A 19,493-nucleotide genomic window follows, 5' to 3' on the forward strand; every position below is an offset into this window, starting at 1 on the left:
TTCATTTCATATAAAAATGCTTACATAAGAATAAGTTTTTTGGCCGTATAACGAAACATTGTGGTCTGTGAATCGAAAAAGTGTCATAATTGAAAAAAGGCGTTACAGCGTAATGCCGTGTAAAGAACGGCCATATAGAGAGGCATAGATGTATTTGAAATTCCAAAATAAGAAGTTAATTGAACTCAAAAATTTTACTGTGTTAGAAAATACCTCGCAAAATATTGCATTGTGTATTTAATTTGAAATGACTTTCCGTGGAAAAAGTTTATTAGACCATTTTTTCTTTGTATTTGCTTGTTTCATTTAAAAAAAAAAAACAAGGTAAAAACAGAGATCAGTTCACACCCCTTGCATGCAGTTATCTTGGTAACGGAAGAAATGAAAAATATGACTTCCAGATGAGGAGCTGTGGTACGAGTTGGACGGTCACGCGTTGTGATCAAGCCACCGTACGTACGTACTTACGTGCATGTCAGTGGTATCTCTCCCTTGGGAACGATGGCCTCGGTAGATAAAAGCTGCATGTAAGTACGGGAGATGAATACAAGCCGATTCCTTCTGTCGCGTGTTTCCTACAAGTTGTGTTATATGCCTGCGTACAAGAGGGGGGACATTTGGTGGACGCTTTTACTGTTCACCTCGATGATGTAACAGTCGTAACTGAGAGTACAAGTGCCCTCCGTACACAAAAAAAAAGAAGGAAAAACGCTGAATCAACGACACGAATCACGCCGTAGCGTATCATGCGACGTGAGCCGAAAACAATGCTTCGCTGCTCGAAAGAAGAAAACTCTAAATTCCTCGTTAAACAGATGAGAAACATTTAGAAGTCTTACAAACCGACCGTACATCGCGCACTTAAAAAGCTCAAGTCTGTTTTTCTTTAACGAAAATTTTCCGACGTGTAGAAAACTAAAAAAGCTGTTTCGATGTATTTTAGACGTAACGTGGGACGCGAGTTATGAGCGCATATATGCACACGAACATCAACATCTCGGATGTACTTATGTCTTCTGACTTCCTGTCGGGAACATCTGAGCGAAACCCGAGAGCTACTGAAGAATACACAGCGGATTACGAGGGCATGTCATCGACCCCAGGGAACTTTGCACTTTATTGATTTGCTGAACCATTATTGCACGTGTAACGTATTGTCCTCAATATGCGGCGAAAGTTACCCTCAGATCTCGACCTGCCTCCGTGTGCTTCTGCCACATGCGATTAGTCCACACTCTGATCGTCACCGTGGCAATTCGAAACATGTGCAATATTTTAACAACCTTTGACATAATTCTTACTTCCTCGTCTAGCCTACGTGCAAAATATTGTAGACTCGTCTTGAATGAAATGTGTGCTTGAATTCGTGAGACTTATCAAATGTCTCATCGTTGTGCCCTGACCTCGTTTCGATGCAAATAATTGTTACGCTGTGTTGAAAATCACGCGGATTCTCACAAAACCGTCTAGCATTGAATCAGAGATAAAATAGATACAAAAATAGCATGCCGCATCTCGGCTGAAAAAGTTAACGAAGTCAGAAAAGAATAGTTGGAGCTGTCACGAAGACTGTATTTGATGGTAATTGGATATAGCTGGCTCGACCTTTCCTGAACTCGGCAAGAAGAGCGTTTGCGGTGTCAATTCTTCACGTTTTCCACGAAAACCTGGCCGTTTTACAGTTAGGAGAAACACATCACCGCTACACTGGCAGGATGTTTGTGTCCGTCTAATGGACCCCGTGGACAGTGAGTTCCAAGTTTGCGCATATAACGTAACGTAGCAAGCATTCTTCGTAAGTATTTTGGTGCTTCAAGGCGGAGACTTGACACATACCGATCAGACCTCCTCTTCGACTATGTAGAAAATTCCTTCATTGGCCAAACGAAGGGACAAAGTTTTATACCATTTTGTCAAACCGATCAACGAATATTCGGATGAAAGTGTTGAAGGAAGTTGTTTCTAGTGATGAAAAACTTGAATTCCGATGTGAATCGGTTCGGATTGATGTGGCAGATTCCTCTCGGCTACAACGTGTAACACGAGAGAAACCTTGACGGTTAACTATGTACCTAAAACAATTCAGCAATAGGGGGGAAACAATCTAACCATGTTCACGGAGCAACGAGGAAGACAAAACCTGAACAGTTATATAGCTAGTAACTGTCGTAGATCAGAGAACACTCAATAAAGATCTGTGTATGTGTAGTTTTATGTCTGTACCTCGTGCCGCCGCCTGCATCCCCAGACGTAGTTTTTGTCTCTTCAACACGCCTCATTAACTCCTGGCAATCAGTTGAACTCCGCGCCATTATAGTTCTCGGAACTTCTGCAAGACACGGAGTGACTGTGCCGGTGTTGAAGATACCCTACCAAAATGTTGCACGCATCTCGATCCCCACAGTTTTCACTCGTTCGCATGAAACCACGTGGACACCATGGTGAAAGCAGGTTGCGCATTGAACCCTAACTTGCACAAGTTGTGCTTGAGTCTGGACATGTCGTTCGATCTCCAGTAACCAAGTGTGCCGATACATAAGAAGTTGAACATTTGCGAATGGTGACGGTAAATATCGTCTACTTCTTCAATAATCTGTACAACTGGAATGCTTCGGGATTGACAGATTGTGTGCCCGTGATTGTGTGCCCGTGATGTACCCTCTTCTCTCCTGTTCAATGTCTCAAGAATCCACAAACTCGCTTCTCTCGCATGATTTGTGCCAATGACGGTACGGGATGTAATTGCAGAGGGAAAGCTCGTCGACACGAGAGATTGATCGGCATGTTTCGAACGCGAGGACTGTGTGACTTGGCGGGTATGAATTGTGGAGTAAAAAGTGCGTGAAAATATACGTATACAAAACCGCAAGATTACGGTTCGCCGTGATTGAGAAGCCTCCGAAATCTGTTTCGAATCATTCTACGAAAGCGTGTGTACCTCGGTTTGATTCGTGCATGGTCTCATCGCACATGATCAGAGATGAGCGGCTGTGTTTTAGATATTTTTTGTTGTTGTATGAACCGCGACGAGGATTCGGAAAGATGAGGAAACCCGGAGTGGCGACACGTGACCCAAAACTCTAAAATCCAGAGTTCGTTGGTGTTGGGAGGAGTGGCGGAACGCCGGGTACCTGCCTATAATTATCGTGCGTAATGAGATCGTGACTTGTATCCGAGTCAAGTAGTCACTTTAATTAGCTTACAACATCATTTTCATAAAAAGACCGCCCGCCGCATAACACCTTCCCATACCCGAGTACGATCAACATTAACTGTCAAGGTACAAAATGGAGCATGCAGCAAGCCGATCGAGTGCTAACTGGCATACCCGACCAGCAAGACGCGTCAACATGCAATCTGCGTAACCTTCGATCAAAAGAAGCCGTCGTTTCGGAGTATCGGCGAATCGCGATGCTTGATGAACGAAAGCCTCGAAATGAAGTGATAATGTATAATAAATTCAACAAGGGAAATTTTATACCGGCTGGTTGACAGATTCTGGTATTGCTGTTCGTAGTTTGAGATAACGTGTGGCATCTTCACTAGCGACTGATTTTTGTTCTTTCAATCAAATCATTTCTAATATAGTTAAACCTTGATTAGATAACGCCAGTACTTAATAAAATAAAATGAAAAGTGTCCCATGAACAAAGAGTGATTGAATACAATTTGAATTAACGTAACATTTGATTTGACTTCAACATTTGGTATTTTCTGTCAGAAAATAGGCAACTTCGGGAACACTTAATTTTCAATGATTAAAGTGGGGCAGAAGTTCTAAGAACTAAATTAATGTGTATAAAACAAATCAATGTATAAGGGATCCTCATATGTATGAGGATTTAAAACAAAAACAAATAACTAACAATCAAAAAGTACTTTGACACATTCCTCACTTCTCGCCTATGCTCAAACTTGCGTTGTATGTAACAGCCTTCCGTATTGTTTAAGCGTCAAAAACGCTCACCGTCGTACCCATCCACTGAAATTATTAACTTTCAATTATGGAGCGCATGTTCTATGCATCAGATACCGACCATCAGCTGCTAAGAATCACCTGACTAGATACCCAGCGATGCTGTTTGTTATCTGATGAAAACAGCAAGTTATAAAAGAAAGGAATATACATCGTGATGCACAAAAAGAGAGATCTAAATATAACCTGCTTGTAACCGCGTTACGTATGCACCCGTATAAAAATGTGCATAATAATGCAACGCTTACGCAATGTGTGTGCAGCCTGAACGTGAGCCCATTACACTACCCGAATCCGACAATCTCTTCGGTTAAGAACTGCATGTAAGCGCGGGATTTGCTTGGGCGAAAGGCACCACTTCATTTCGAAGGCACGAATGTGGTTGAGGCAAAAAAGATTGAACAAGTGATATTTTCAGTTGCATATTACCCCTTCTTGACGAGCAAGACGGTTCTAGATTTTGACATGCATTTATGGAAAAGTTGGTGGTACAAGTGAAAGCCAGAATCTATTGCACGTATAAGTTTTTCTACAATTTTCTATAATGGATATTGATGACCAAATTCAAATTGGGGACACCTAAGTCACCGTAATGAATTGACTAATCGAAAAATTTAGTTCAACATTTGATCTTTTGACCCATTTAATGGTACATTTGTGGTTGAAATTTTTTGGAGATCGTGCTAAAGAAAATAATGCATGATGCATAAGCGACAAAATATTTCCTCGGCTTAATTTTCTAACATATTTAGTCTTATAATCTAAGAGCCATTGAGATGTACTGTGTTTGAGTGTACGGTTTCGAATTTCTTCTAACGGGAAGCAGGTAAAAGGATTACCGGTAAAATTAACATTAGCACGCAGTTTGTTTTCATCCTAGTTTTTATTGGGCGTAAAGAGAACACCATTAGTTACGGCGGATTATCCGATATTATTGATTATCTTCTACTAACGTTCGGTACCTACCTGTCTTTTTTGGTAGCGGTCCAGATATTGATAACTCGCGGTAACATCGCCATGGATCGTACTTGACCAACCTTGCTTAACGTCTCGTTTAACGGGCCCATAATTCAATGCCCTCTATTTCTCATTTATTGTCCCAAACCAATGAGACATAACGCAGCAATCAGGACACTAATTCATGCTTAATTAGTCAGAGTTTTTGCAACAGTTGATAAATTTTGGGACCTATACATAAGCGAGAAAAATAAACAAAGACGCGTATTGTTCACCAAGTTTTTAGCGCATTTATTCAGTCGCCGTTACCAGCATGCTTTTTAACGAGAATGTCATCCCTCCTCCTCTATCGTACACAAGTTACTGACGTGACTTTGCAACAGCACACAGCAGTAAGTTAGCTCCACCGTGAATTCTAGCAACATTTATTTCTCATCAGTGCAGAACGAATACCGCGCCTCCATATGGCGTCTGTGTATAATTCACAATCACGTTGTTGTTGATTTCAGTGCGTACACAGTAGCAATGCAAATTGCGTCTAGCACTGCAGTTGGTATAGCTACTTTTACCAGCTATAGTTATAATAGATTCTTTAGGGAAAGTACAGAAATAGTCACTTAACTCTGTTATAGCTGAGACCAAACGGCCTTTCAATTAGCTTTAATAACGCCTATTATACTTACGTTTATGTAACCAATACCGCTAACTTTCTTATAAACGATTGTTATTACCCTAACAATTCAATCATGCAAACAACAAATGTAGGCACACGTTCTTCATACACGCTCACGAAAATCTTGCCTAATAGGCTATTAATTACCCCGAAAATTACATATATCTCCTCAATTTTTCCGTTCTGCGAATAGAAAAAATACACTCCCACTTCCGAATAGTTGGAAGAAAAATTGTTACCTCATCACAGATACCTTGATCGGTACGCGTAATAAGTTAGCAAGGAAGACTCGGACTATCTGAGTCGAGAATAACTAAAAGATTTTTTATCCTGTCCAACGGATTCATCATCATCGTACTCTTAGACGTTGATTTTGATTAGCACCATGTTTCGCTAAAGCTGGATGCGAATCTCGCAGCCGAGTGATCATTGCGAATTGACTTGAGAATAAAGTCCCACGGTTAAAGTGTATGTAGGGCCGGTAACCTAAATCACGAGTTAATGACCCAGATGGCGTACACGTATAAGGTCAATTATCTAACCAATTTGGCAAATAAGATTAGACTCTCTCCGTTATTGAATATGCGTGATTCAAATCACTCAGTCACGTCACTCATTTTATTCCTTTTACCGTATTTTATCGTGCAGAAATCCGCCGCGCATTACAGACAGATATTAGGCGAGGAGGTACCTTATAACCAAAAGATTTGGGCACATGTAAACATTTTTTTGCGTCGCTAAGAAAGCAGATCGCAAGTGCGATGATTGCGTGCGATTAGCATCGCTGTGGTCGCTTGTCGCTCTCTTTACCCAGGAGATAAAATCGCTTCTAAGAATCGCCAAGGTGCATGTTCGCCAAACACGATAGTTACTTTTGATCCGTTTGTGCAGGTGCTTTCGCAATTAGAGCTGCGTGAATCTCGATCTGCACTCAGCTCAATGAACAACAGGTTCATCTTCTCGGAGTAAAATTTGCTTGTGCTTTACGATGGTGACTTTTTTAGTTTCGGTCACCCAATCGCCAATTTAAATGAGCTATTGATTTTTCAACGGAGTTCGCGTTCGGACCTACGGCTTGACGATGATCGTGTCGAAAGAATAATAATAGTGCAGGAGAACGAATAACGATTCGGAGACAAAGAGATCAAACAGCACACGTTAGATTATTAGATGAGAGAGTTGTGGACGGGAGAGATTTCGCGAAGTTTCACTGTATCGGAAGTTGTGGTCGAAAATAATTTTCGCTCGAGTATATACGAGCAGACTCGAATCGTTTCGTTTGTCTGACGGTGTTCCATTTTATGTCCGATGGTATTATAACACAGTTTTCTATTTTACCACAAAGTATTGCGTAATCTTACAGACCGTTCGAATTATCGTTTGAATAAGCTGGAGTCAAATCAACTGGCTAGATCAGCCGGATAATGCGATGGAAATAGAAGCTGCTAGGTCCTGCAGGCGGCTTTTCTCCGTGGACTCAGACAGGCAGACAGGTACGAGTAGCTGACGGGGGAAGCCAGTACACGGTACATTGAATTCACCACTTCCTGCACAACGCATTTTCCCACAACGTCTTACATCTGCCTAACTTCATTCTTACTTAGTTCCAGGCGAACTTTCATCAACGATGTAGTCCCGAGTCGTACCCCATACCTTGGTGTATCTATTGTACGCAACGGAAAGCTTTGTAATTAAGAATACTATTGTCACGGAGTCACATGGCCGTCAATTAACTGTGAACGCGTAAATTGGATAAGATCGTTGCGCTGATTTGTTTCTTTAATTTCTTTCTTTTCGATTTTTATTCGGGATTCCTTGTTGGACATATTTCGCTCGAGTCCTATTCGTTTGATTGTAGGACAAAACTGAAAACCCCGTACGACGAAGAAACGTGGAATGAAGAATCGTATTCGTCGAAGTGAGCAGAAACGGACGTGATTTCGCACCTGCCAAATCGCACAAGAGGCTCTCGTGACTGGCCAACCATTCGCTGGCCGTTTGTTACTTTCATTTCTATCCTATCTTGCATCTCTATTCTGCCGCGCGAGGTCGAGGACATTTCAAGAGAGCAATGGAGTATACGAGAGAGATAAATTGACAAGGAGAGAAGGATGGGTAAGAGCAGAGTGAAAGAGCGAAGGAGAAAGAGGAAATTCATAGAGTCATTACGCTAACAGCTGACAAAAGGTTCTATACCATCTGCGAGATCCTCGTGGTATCAAAGGTCGACGCTTAAATTGAAAGTATCAATTGTTTAGCGTGGTGCTGTTTTCAAATTCCGCATTCATGCCCCACCATAAACTCTCATCCATCTCATACGTTGCCGCAGCTCCATTATCAGATTATTTCCTGCAGCAGATTTATATCGAAGCAATAATTTCCAGTTTAATGTCTTGTAATGAGGAAATATAATAGCACCACCTTGTGGAAAAATACCGATTGTACAATGCCTGTAAAACTGTTTCGAATCGTTGACGATAGACCTTTATTCATAACATTAGTGATTCTTCCATTTTTCACATAGTGATAATTTAATTACATTTCATATTCTTCTGCAGTAACTGTACTTTCGCTACTTATGTGATTGAACCTTATAACATTGGCGAGTAGCAAAATATTTCGACACCGGCTGATGAAGACAACGACACGTACGATCCATCGTGGAACCTGCAGTCGACGAAACCTCCGAGGATGGATTTTGTCAAATAATCGCGCTGATTCGAACGGAGAAACTGGAACAGCAGCGTTCTCCAATTGAGGTAAGGGACGACCTCTACTCGCCAGGTACTTAGCGAGTCATAATTCTGGTGATTTAAGGTTGGGGTAGCAACGGATTACAACGAAGTCGTGTTCCCGGGTTCACGGGGTCAGCGGGACACGTCGGGCGGATAACCCCGACAAAAATACATAGAAGGTGCTACGAGAAGGTCAGAAGTTGAGAGCTGGTATTCCCGCCGGTATGACAAGGCCTCGGAAATCGGTCATACCTTTGAAACCCCGGAGAATCCATTCTCTTGCTGTAGATGTCTTCGTCTATTAACGTTTACTTGGTCTCTTCAATTCTAGAATATACCGCTCTTTGAACTTGACCAATGACCAATATCGTTCTTCTATGCACTTCTATCTAATTTTAACGGCGTGACGTGGGACAGAAAAGATCCACTCTAATTCTTGCTTTGTGCAGGCTTCACGAAAAACCCAGTCAAGGCTGTCATTTTTTGATTCATCAGTCGATGGACACTGTGATATCTTTCTTCTACAGAGTTTTAAAATTTTCACAGTTGTCTGAAACGTTGTCGCCGCAATTTTGATCGGCATATAATGTGCAACTTTAAATGTAATGAACACATTTCACTAATTACAACATTTGCTAGCATACAAATTTTTCCGATAACTCGTAGAAAACTGTTGCCCTAACAATGCCCAGACTGTGATCCCACCTGCCTTGGTGTGAAATCTGAAAACTGTCGTGGATTGTTTATGAAGTGAGAAGTGTGGTCGGTGACCATACTGTATAGTGCTGTCGGACCTCACGTACCTGAACTGCTCTTAACCAGGCAACCTCACGTATTTGAACTCCTGAGGAGCTCCCCATACTCTACTTCTGATACACAGCCGCGTGAAATTACCTTGAGACCATCTTAAATATGGAGATAGATGAGATCGAATCTAAAGCAGATCCCGTCTCCAGCATTTGTCACCGTCATTGATCATCTCAGTGTTTTATACTTTTTCACCACGACTTTTGGCGAGGCTGCGTTGAGGGCTGCTAAAAAAGCTCCAACGGGAAGTTTGGTCGTGAATTCAGTCAGTCATCGGACAAAAATGAAGTAACAGTTTCGATTCCACTCTCTTCGGCAACCTTGGCACTGAAAACTCAACCAAGCTAACAATGACGGTGTTAAACTATGCGTAGATCCCGCAAGGTGTTCGAGCTGTTCAGCACACCATGGTGCATGGCTAAGGTCGGTGGTCCCTGGGGTGAGCGAGGGGGACACGCAAGAGGGGATCCGACCATACAGGGCGAGAGGAAGTCGCACGACCCTCGTCGCGGTCGCTGAAGCTGATAGTGCTGCTTCGGTTAAGACGAGCTTCAGGGAACGTTAAACAGTGAGCTACCATTTCTCGAAGAAGGCGAAGCTGCACGTCGCGAGCCATGCGATTATTGTGTCGATTGTGAGGAAATCGGTGCGGCGCTAAGTATGTACATGGCCATCATCAACCTTCGGCGTTTCTTACAAACGATCTGGCCCGTCCTCACGGTTTCGTATTCATATTTACGACCCGGTGAACGGGCGTGTAAGAGGTCACCCAGAATCACCAGGGTCATGAGACTCCGGGAACCGTCAACGATCGTACTGTTATTTTCACTAACGGACCTATCAAATATCGATACTTCCCACGCCACTTCGCCACGTATCGTCTCTAAAACGTTGACCATTTTATTGGTTCATTCTCACATCTTTCTCTGTGCGGCGAACCGCGCAGCAATTTGCCCTAAGTGATATGTCTGGGGTCGAGTCAACTTCTCCTGCTGTAAAGAATATAAAGAGAATTTCAAATCTCTCCACCGAAGGTCAAGGCAAGTTCCGAATATTCGGTTACACTTGAAAGTACGTATAAAACTCGAGCATTTTTAATTATGTAGGAATACGTCAGAGGTCAATTGCCTCGGACCCGTTGACGCACTTTTTTATATCACTCATATATGTATAGGGTATATAATTTTGTGGAACTCACTTATAGCAGAGTATATAAGGTACGTGATAAGACGAAGATTATGATGCGCATTGTGATTACTACAGATTAATTTGCGCTTCAGGGTTAGGAGCATTCATACACCAGATAACGATGGAGAAAAGTAACGAACGTACATGCGAAACCGAGGCGTTTCCCACGTTCCAGATTATCTAAATCACCCGCGAAATAACCGGCCAATTTAAATGGTTAATCTCACCTACTCCGGCTGCAAGTACATGTTCGGTGACTCATTTCTGCACATCGTACGAACCGATCCCGTAGACCAAAGTGAGTAACTCGGCAACCGAGACTTCGTCCACGGCATATGTTGTTTCGCGGTGAACTCGGGCATATCTCTGCCCACACACGTGTCTGTGTGTATGTGTTTGACGTTTCCCACAGTTGAGAAAGGGCGACGCTTTCCTGCCCACGTATGCGCAAAGCTAGACGCTTACAGTGATCGAGGTATAAGAAATAAATAATATTACGTCCGATATCCAGGCCATTGCCTGCAAGTAGCGCGGCTAGGTCAGTCGGTTGACCTTAACGATTGAATCATATATGTATGTATTTCGGCGGATCTGACGTAGAACGTCGAGGCGCGATACCTACTCGGTGCAGGGATCAGGTTTGAACACACGTTTCGAGCTGTACACACCTCGCGTCTCTACCTACCTAAATTGGTTTTTACCGTAAACACCGGCACATGCAACGGCCTACATCTCCGGTTTAATAACCAACTTCGATTTCTCTCGCCGAGCAAAACATTGCCGCCCCGACGAGATACTCGGACGTATTTTAATATACATATAATAATGTGCATTATATGTATACGCGTGTATACGGCGCGTGGTTATTTTCAATGAACAATAACACGTGCTGGTTCATATGAGAATTATCAGGCTCCAGCCTTGACTTACAAATTACTCAATTAGCATTATGCCACTTCCTCGTGTTGGAATTAACGACTGACTTAGATTTAGACTCAACTAACGATTATTTTGTGGGAAAACGTAACACCGATACTGCAATGTTTCAACAGTTTGATGTTTGCTGAAAATGGTTTGGTATTGAGATTTTTTTTTTTTTTTTTTGCATTTTCGAGATTAGCGTGCACTTTGAAATTTACATCAATATTTCACACGTTCTTATTACTGAAATTTGGTTAAAAATCTTTTTGAATTCAAATTCTGAAGCCGGAATGCAAAAGACTTGGTGTTAATTTATTTAGAACTGAAATATCGAAGAGCGTGAATATAATTACAACGTCTATTTATTGTACTACACGATGATATAACGTAATTCAAACTAAAAAAAAAAGGCATTTTAGGTAAAATTCATCATTTACTGATCAAGTGAAAAATACAACATGTATAAATGCATACCGATCAGATTATTAGTGTTTATATAAGAAAGATAACTGACAGATTAAAAAATTTTTCGATCAGGAATTGGACCTTGCCGACAACCGCGAGGACTCACTGATTGCTTCTGAGGATTCGAAAGTACATCTCGCGAAAGAAAAAAAAAAAACATTACATCAATGATAATTTTAAAAATCTAATTTACACCTAACTGGGTATTGTGCCCATAATTGGAATCCCTCGCCGCTTCTTTGTAGGATATAACCGACCTCCCTTAAAAATGCGGCTAAGATGGAGATTTCGATTGATGTAACCCCAGTTAAGCCATCAACCGGACAATAGAATTTTAATACATTTTCATCAGGAAACCATTAACACGTTCACGGGACTTCGTTAACGAAACAAACAAGATGAAAAGTATAAGTAGAAGAAGAAAAAACAGGGTGTAGGGATGACGGGCCATGATATTGATGACTAGACGGTCTTTGACTTGATGGTAAAACAACGATGTGTGACCGTTAAGACCGCGACTTTCACTGCTCGATCTCCGACGATATTGTACCGGTCTTACGCGGGTCAACTTATCCGACCCCATCACAATATCGGTGCGTTGTGGTACGTATTTATTTTCCACTTGATTCCACAAACACGTGTTGATTATCGAAGAGAGCGCCTCGATCGCGTTTAACTACTGGAATCATCGCCCGATCATGCAGTTCGTTTTACCCTTTTATCAAAGAAATATTTTTTCCCTCCGTCTTTCTTCGGACCGTTGCATGCTCGAAACGCGATAGGTCAAGTTTCACGTTGTAACTACGTATCGTTCAGCGTGAGAATCAATCGGTCGATACACGTTCATGAATGTTATCTGTGCAGTGAATGTTAATAATTTCATTTGGAAAATTGCACGTCCTTGAAGTTAAAAGTGCCAGCGTTTGTTTTTTCGTTGATAAAACACTATGCCACATTAATTAACTTCCAGTGTGAGGATCAAAATAATCACCATTATATAATTAATACTTATACGCAAACGCTAAATTTTATTTGCTTCAACTTGAATATTTACTCATGTCAAAATAAACGTTATACACCATTGATCCGAATGTGTAAGCTAGAAAAACTATAAAAACTGGTAAGATTACAAAATCTCACAAGCTATGGACGAGTGACAATTTTTCATCACTTTCTACGCACATCGTCAAAAGTCATGCGTGTGGATTATAATCTCATTGTCTGTTTAGTCATGAATCTAGACTTTCTGACATTTTTTCAATTCTCAAATATCGTTGGATCATCTTGTGCAATTACGCGCTTGTTCCTAGAAAAATACGGTCGATTTTGCTAATCAAACCTGAGTTTCAATATCTTTACACGTGCAATTTTTCGGCCTGATGTAAAACTGGTGAACAAACACGTTATAATGATTGAAATTCGAGTTAATGACGAACAAAGTTCGCCCATCACAACGTGATCAAACAGTGTGTTAGTGTGTCAACAAGCAATGGGACCGTCCCAATCGAAATGGCACATCAGACAACGTGGATCCGTTTCTGCTAGTCATCGATTCTGCCGGCAATTCCACTAATCGTGGGCTGTGCAATTGCACGCAACAACGGTTTCCGTTCAAGGATTGATGAGGGAAAAAAATTTCTCCTAATCGTACAATGTCGGTAATATCTTTTCGACCGATGAGAACGATATGAAATAAAAAAAATTCACGCGCAGATTCTATCAAGTTTCAAGATTGCGGTACAAGTCATTATTGTTGAAAATAAAATAAACACAAGAACAAAAAAAAAAGATAGCCCGCGATTATTACCGATCGAACACATTTTTCTTCCTTCTTCTTCTTTTTCCTCTCAATCTCGCGGGACCCCGATTAATATTTTTTCTTCCACCGTTCATCTTTTTTCTCTGCAATTGACAGCAAATTAGTTTCACTCCGAATGTGAAAATAAGTCAGTACGAACCGGGTCTCTCCCTTCGCACCGTGGCAATCAGAATCAGCTGTATTAGCTTCATATTGTATACAGCGTCGTAATTGTACAGCGCCAATCTCTTCTGGGATACGCGTACATATAAATAATACTGTGGGATATGTCGAGCCATTATCTATGCATCATTTCCGATTAACTCTAACCTGCATTATTCACAATGCCTATACATACATCTGTTATTTATCATGTTTGTCAGAAACGTTCCCAGATCCGCGAAGTTCTTTCTCGTGGACGAGACGCCCACACTCAACAGACTTTGACTTTTAACGTGCTTTCGGGATTACCGTTTCCGTCAGCCATACTGCGGAATTGTATTTTAGTCTTTATTCGGCGAGAACTTTGTATCGCGGGTTTTATCCCGGATTCTGCTGCTATTTCATTGTGAATAGAAACTTGTATACTTTTTGCTAGTATATCACGCTCGAAAGCTGATGAAAAGTATTTATTATACCTACTTGAATGTGATCTCGTCGAATTTTTGGTAAAATTCTATTAGAAAGGCTTATTTTACTTTACTAAAATCTCAGAGAATATTTCTTGGGATTCGATGTTACGAGTTAATTCAAAGCAGAAATTATAAAATAAATTGACACTTTTTTTTGTTAGAATATGAAAAATTAGTCAAAAATATCGAAAGATTGATAAAAATTTTGAAACGATAAAAGTGAAGAAAATTCGTAGAGTAATATCCACCTAATACGAAAAAAAAAACATAAAAATCGAGATAACAAAATTGTTGCAATGTTTCTACTGTCAAATATTTATGTATTACGTATGGTATACCTACAAGTATAGTGTACATTATTTCTTATTATCGATTAGATTCACTTTCACCGAGATTTAAATCACAATCGCTGAGAAAAGAAATTCAAACTTTTTTTTATCGGATGGCTATCAAGTGGCTAAAAGTCATTTACACATAAAAATCGCATCCTCGTAAATATTATTATTAAAAAATACGGAAATTTAACGCACGTCATAAATTTGAATAAGTGTGATGCCGGAAAAAAGCTGTTTAACGGTTGAATGAACCTATTGCAAAAGGTTTTCGAAAGACAAAACTCTCTTTCCGTTTAAGAATCCTATAAATATAAAACACACGATGTCGTCGGTGTTCAGGATTAGTTGGACAACGACAAACGTGCGTTCGTTGCGTGCACGCAATATCGAAGTTAAATAGTGTATTTTGCAATTGACAATAAATTCGTTTTATTACAGAAACTAAATCTTATGCTTAGTTGAGCTCGCGTATGCGTACAATAATTAAATAAGCACAACGCATGGATAAGCCGAGGCGAAATATCAAGGATTTCTTTTCCCTTTCCTGTTTTCTTTCGGCATCTGTTATACATCGAGCAATTTATATCCGCCGCGGCGTGCAGCCTCGACCCGATACTAATAATCAACTCTCGCTGAGCCGCTAATAATCAACAAAACTACTTTTCATTAACCTGTTACTCGACACTATTAAAATCCCAGGCCTCATACCGTAAGAAATTAGGTCACCGGGATGAGATTGACTAATTAACTTTTAATCACTAAAGCCTGCTGCTACTAATTAACCGCTTGTGTACTCGCGGCTTCGACGTGCATTTGTTTCTCATGGCAGCCAGAACTCCCGGTTTGTGTAAATACATCGTACAAAATGCAAACAAATGCGCAGGAAATTTCACGAATTGAGAGATTCTGCTTTTCATTAATTTATTTCTTTTTTCTTCTCGCTTTTTTGATTATTCGTATTCCTGTTGCAGGATTTCGAGGAGAACCGAAAGTGTCGTGTATATACTCGGGCTTTTTCATCGTTCCATAATGAATCACGTGACTGAACGCATTAATATTCATTCCAAGGTAAAGACCGTCTAACGAATCTTTGAAGTGAAAATAATGTTGGAGCAAATGGAACAGATGTTCAAACACCATCGCAATTCAGTCTTGCCCGATCGTTTATTCTGAACAGTTGAAAAAAACTAAACGTTTTCGGCGTCATTGAAAGTTGTTCTTATTCACCTTGATTACAATGTTTCGTTAGACACGTCCGTTCATCTTCATCCATTTCATTCAGGCTCAATGGAATAACTTGGCCAAATGTGTTTAGAAAATTCTAATGGGACGCTAGCTCTTTAACATTTACTGACCGACTAATCTCTCTCCATATTTCTCTCTCCAGTCACGTTTTGATCACTTCCTGTCGTATCTCTAATTCCTCCTAAAATCACTGTTTATAGGCCGAATCTCTTTTCAGCAATCCATATACGGATGATGTCGTATGTGCAGAAAATAATTTCTCCCAACGCACTAATGGTTAATTAAACCAACGTCGATTATCAGCACAAGATATAAAATATGGAGCAGCGGATTCGCGATAGCAAATACGCGCAGAAAAAACTCTCGAAACAAGGAGAATATAGTCAACAGAACGTTTCGCAACGCAGGAATTCGAACCGATAGCCACGTTTCTATTTCGTTGATAAAACGTTAAGCTCGGGAGTGTTTTAACACTCGTTCTTGAAACGGGACGTGAAACATCACGTTCAGAGGTGCGAACAAAGGGTCGAGCTGTTTGCTGTGCGGTGTTCGCCATTCGCTGCCAGGCATGCAGCCATCGTCCACCCGACACCAACTCGCACCTGTTTTCATATTGGTAATTGCCGTGGCACGAGATTGTGGGCGGGAAAGTTGTTCGGTTTACTTGTCTCCAGGTACACCGTGCACCATGCAGCCACGAGAAAGGCGAGGCTATTTTTCCAAACTCACGAAGTCGTACACCGCAAGCCTCAGTCTGCGGGTCGATGCAGCGAATGTTGATATTTCGCATCCTCGCTAAAATCTGTCTCATAAATTGTGTCAATTTATTACGAGTTTTGTGCGACCACGCGTGGAATCCGAACGGCATGTCCTGCGCGAATCTCTTGGCATTGATGTCTCCGTGATTCCTCGCAGTTTTTGCCATTCGCGCGCAATTTGCCACGCGGTTGTTATAGTTTTTCGCGATTTGTCATCTCTCAATTTTTCTCTTTTGGCAGGAAAGATTTCAGCTACGCGTACGTAAGTCTGGTGCAGTTACGATGTCGATATACGTGTAGAGTGATCCATTTTAACCTACACAGCTGAATAACTCAAAAAATTGAAATGTTTCGAATATAAGTTGTTGAGTATTGAAGGGCTGACCCAACTATTACCTTAACTTTGGTATTGACCTGCATTTCTATCGTTATTTGAAGGCCAACGTGTGTTTTTTTAAATAAAAACCCGTACTTTTGACTTTCGGAATCCAAGGTCAGAGTTAGGGGTTTTTATTTGAAAAACACCAGTTGATCTTCAAATAACCTTAAAAATGAAAGTCAATTCCAAAGTAATGGTCATAGTTGGGTCAGCCTCTTGATACCCAACAACTTTTATTTGAAACATGTCTTGATTGGCTAGCAATTTTTTGAGTTATTCAGCAGTGTGAGTTAAAATGGGACACCCTGTAGACGCGAAACAAGGAAGAAGGCTGAGTGAAGATGAGAGCTTCTGTCCCTTCCTCTTCTCACTTTTAACATTTCACTTCGCCCTTTTTTTTTTCTACTACTGTGATTTCCTTTCCATCAGCTGGACGAGTTTGCGGTTTGTAGTCTGGTAGACTCGCAAAATGCAGCTCTGTTCTACAGCCTTGCTGCAACAAACGAAAACGTAAACTTAGCTATAAATATGACTCCCGTAGTCATTACTTGACGTTGCCGTTGCCCGAGGGAATGCAGTAATGCCGCACTGGGTAGGCAGCTCTTTTGCCGCAGCATGCACTTTACATCTCCGTTCAAACATTCGCACGCAGTTCACCTGATCGTAGTTCGTCATTATCGAGTAATTTTTTCAACAATAATTTTCAATTATTACCTTCGTTTCACTTGGTATTATAAATATATGGATCACTGGACTATCCAATATTTATGTCACTGTGATATTTTGGACTTTATCCAATTTCTTTTCTAAACTGGGCTTGACTAAAGATATTTTACAGACATCTCGATAACTCTTCTTTCCTTTACATCGATCGGAGTACTTCCGAAGCGATTGCACGTATATTTGAACCAAAATAACGATCCTAAACCAAGATTACCTCTTTGTGATGCAAAACTGAAAATATGTCTTTCCAATATTTACTAAATTGGGAAGTGATCTGAAAAACAATATCAACATTTTGTTTCCTGATACTTAGTGAAAATGTATATTGATGAAGTTGCGCGGTAAAAATCCAGAGTAGATACTAATTTGTCTTGAAAAAAGGAAAAATTACAACATGGCGGAAATTTATAGAGCTTCGATATTGAAACGGACGTAATAAATTCCGTCAATGCAGATGTGTGTAGAAAAATGATTCAAATTTCACGTTGTTTTTCAATATCGCAAGCTATGCGTAAAATGCAAATAGTCCGTAGCCACGCTCTTAACAACTTCGGCAGATAATCGTCTCGGAACGTCCATCATAATTGAAACGGTGATTAGAGGGTACGTCATAAATCTGGTTCCCGGTGCTTTCAACTAAAAATGATTCATCGTTAAATCGTTCGTTACAAGGCAAAGGGGCCGGTCTTGCGGACATAGAATCATCCGTGTAAATCCTTCTACAACGCGGGAGGAACTGCAGCATGAGTTTGTTTCTCCTCAACATCTTCCGTACACACACACACACACATCGATATCCATTCGTTCGTTGTTCCGTTTTTGCCGACTGCAATTGTGAAATATGTCCTTATGTCCGAGACGCAAGTCCCGGCCTCGTTAACTTACCACTTATAAACAAGCCCTGGTACATAAAGATTTTATTTCAAGATTGTCAGCTCCTCCGGAGAATTCCTTCGCAGAATCCAACTAGAAATACACCGGATTAAAGACTCGGGGAATTCTCTTTGCCGGATCTGTATTATACACGTATCGGGGATCTCGCTGGGTTCTCACCTGACGTAAATCCAAACAAACGAGAATTGATACGCGGCTTTAATAAAGCTCGCGATTCCGGAATTCAGGACGCCCTATCATATCGGAGGTGAACTTTCACTCCGGGATATCGCCCATTGTCCCCTCGGCATCAAGTCACCCTAAAAGTTCTCACGCACCGGTTGACCTCTTGACCATTTGAAACCGGCGCGTGCTTGAAAACCTTAGATCGCACTTAGCGATAGCCTCGAAGCTCAAACGTTACTCGCTTCGCCACGTTTATCTCATTGTTAATGAATACCAAGCAAGCTCTTACACGCTTACCTGCTGCTACTGCAATTTGCTTTCAGGATGCGTACTTTTGACCGGAAATTTTCAACATACAGAACCAGTCATGGGGTGGTGATTATTTTCGGAAAATCAAATTTCATAAGATATTAAACAACTTTACGATAAATTTAAGACTGAATAGAGCTTTGTACAACCGGAATCTTAAATCAAATCTAGAAAATAATAATATCGCGAATCAATTCCTACAACTCTCGGTAATTTGTCAAGCTAACTCATAGCGGACTCATTGAACCGGACAGTGAATGCAGTTCCGTAAGAAAAAGTTGAAAAAAAGTAGACGTATATATACTATACGTGCTGGAGAAGATTATCCGCCTGTTTGCTCGTTAAGTTTCACCTCCCGTTGACGTGCGGTCACGATCGGTGACAATTCGATTGGAAGACGTCAAGTGTAATTACTTTGAGAAAGAGACACACCCTCCTTCGAATTGAACCACCTGCAGCACGTTCTTGGAAATGATTTCTAATCTTACGTTTCTCTGGAGTTAGAATTATGTCAGACGAAGCGAGTATCCGCA

The 19,493-nt window shown here is 40.9% G+C and overlaps 1 long non-coding RNA gene across 1 annotated transcript; it reads left to right on the top strand.

The window, feature by feature from the left end:
- The first annotated feature begins 7,477 nt into the window (after positions 1-7,477).
- Positions 7,478-8,760, top strand: LOC124214054 (uncharacterized). Its single transcript, XR_006882060.1, has 3 exons — positions 7,478-7,721; positions 8,165-8,365; positions 8,424-8,760. It is a non-coding gene; the product is annotated as an uncharacterized lncRNA (long non-coding RNA).
- Positions 8,761-19,493: the final 10,733 nt, after the last annotated feature.

This window comes from Neodiprion pinetum, chromosome 1 (assembly GCF_021155775.2).
Source record: "Neodiprion pinetum isolate iyNeoPine1 chromosome 1, iyNeoPine1.2, whole genome shotgun sequence".
Taxonomy (NCBI): domain Eukaryota; kingdom Metazoa; phylum Arthropoda; class Insecta; order Hymenoptera; family Diprionidae; genus Neodiprion; species Neodiprion pinetum.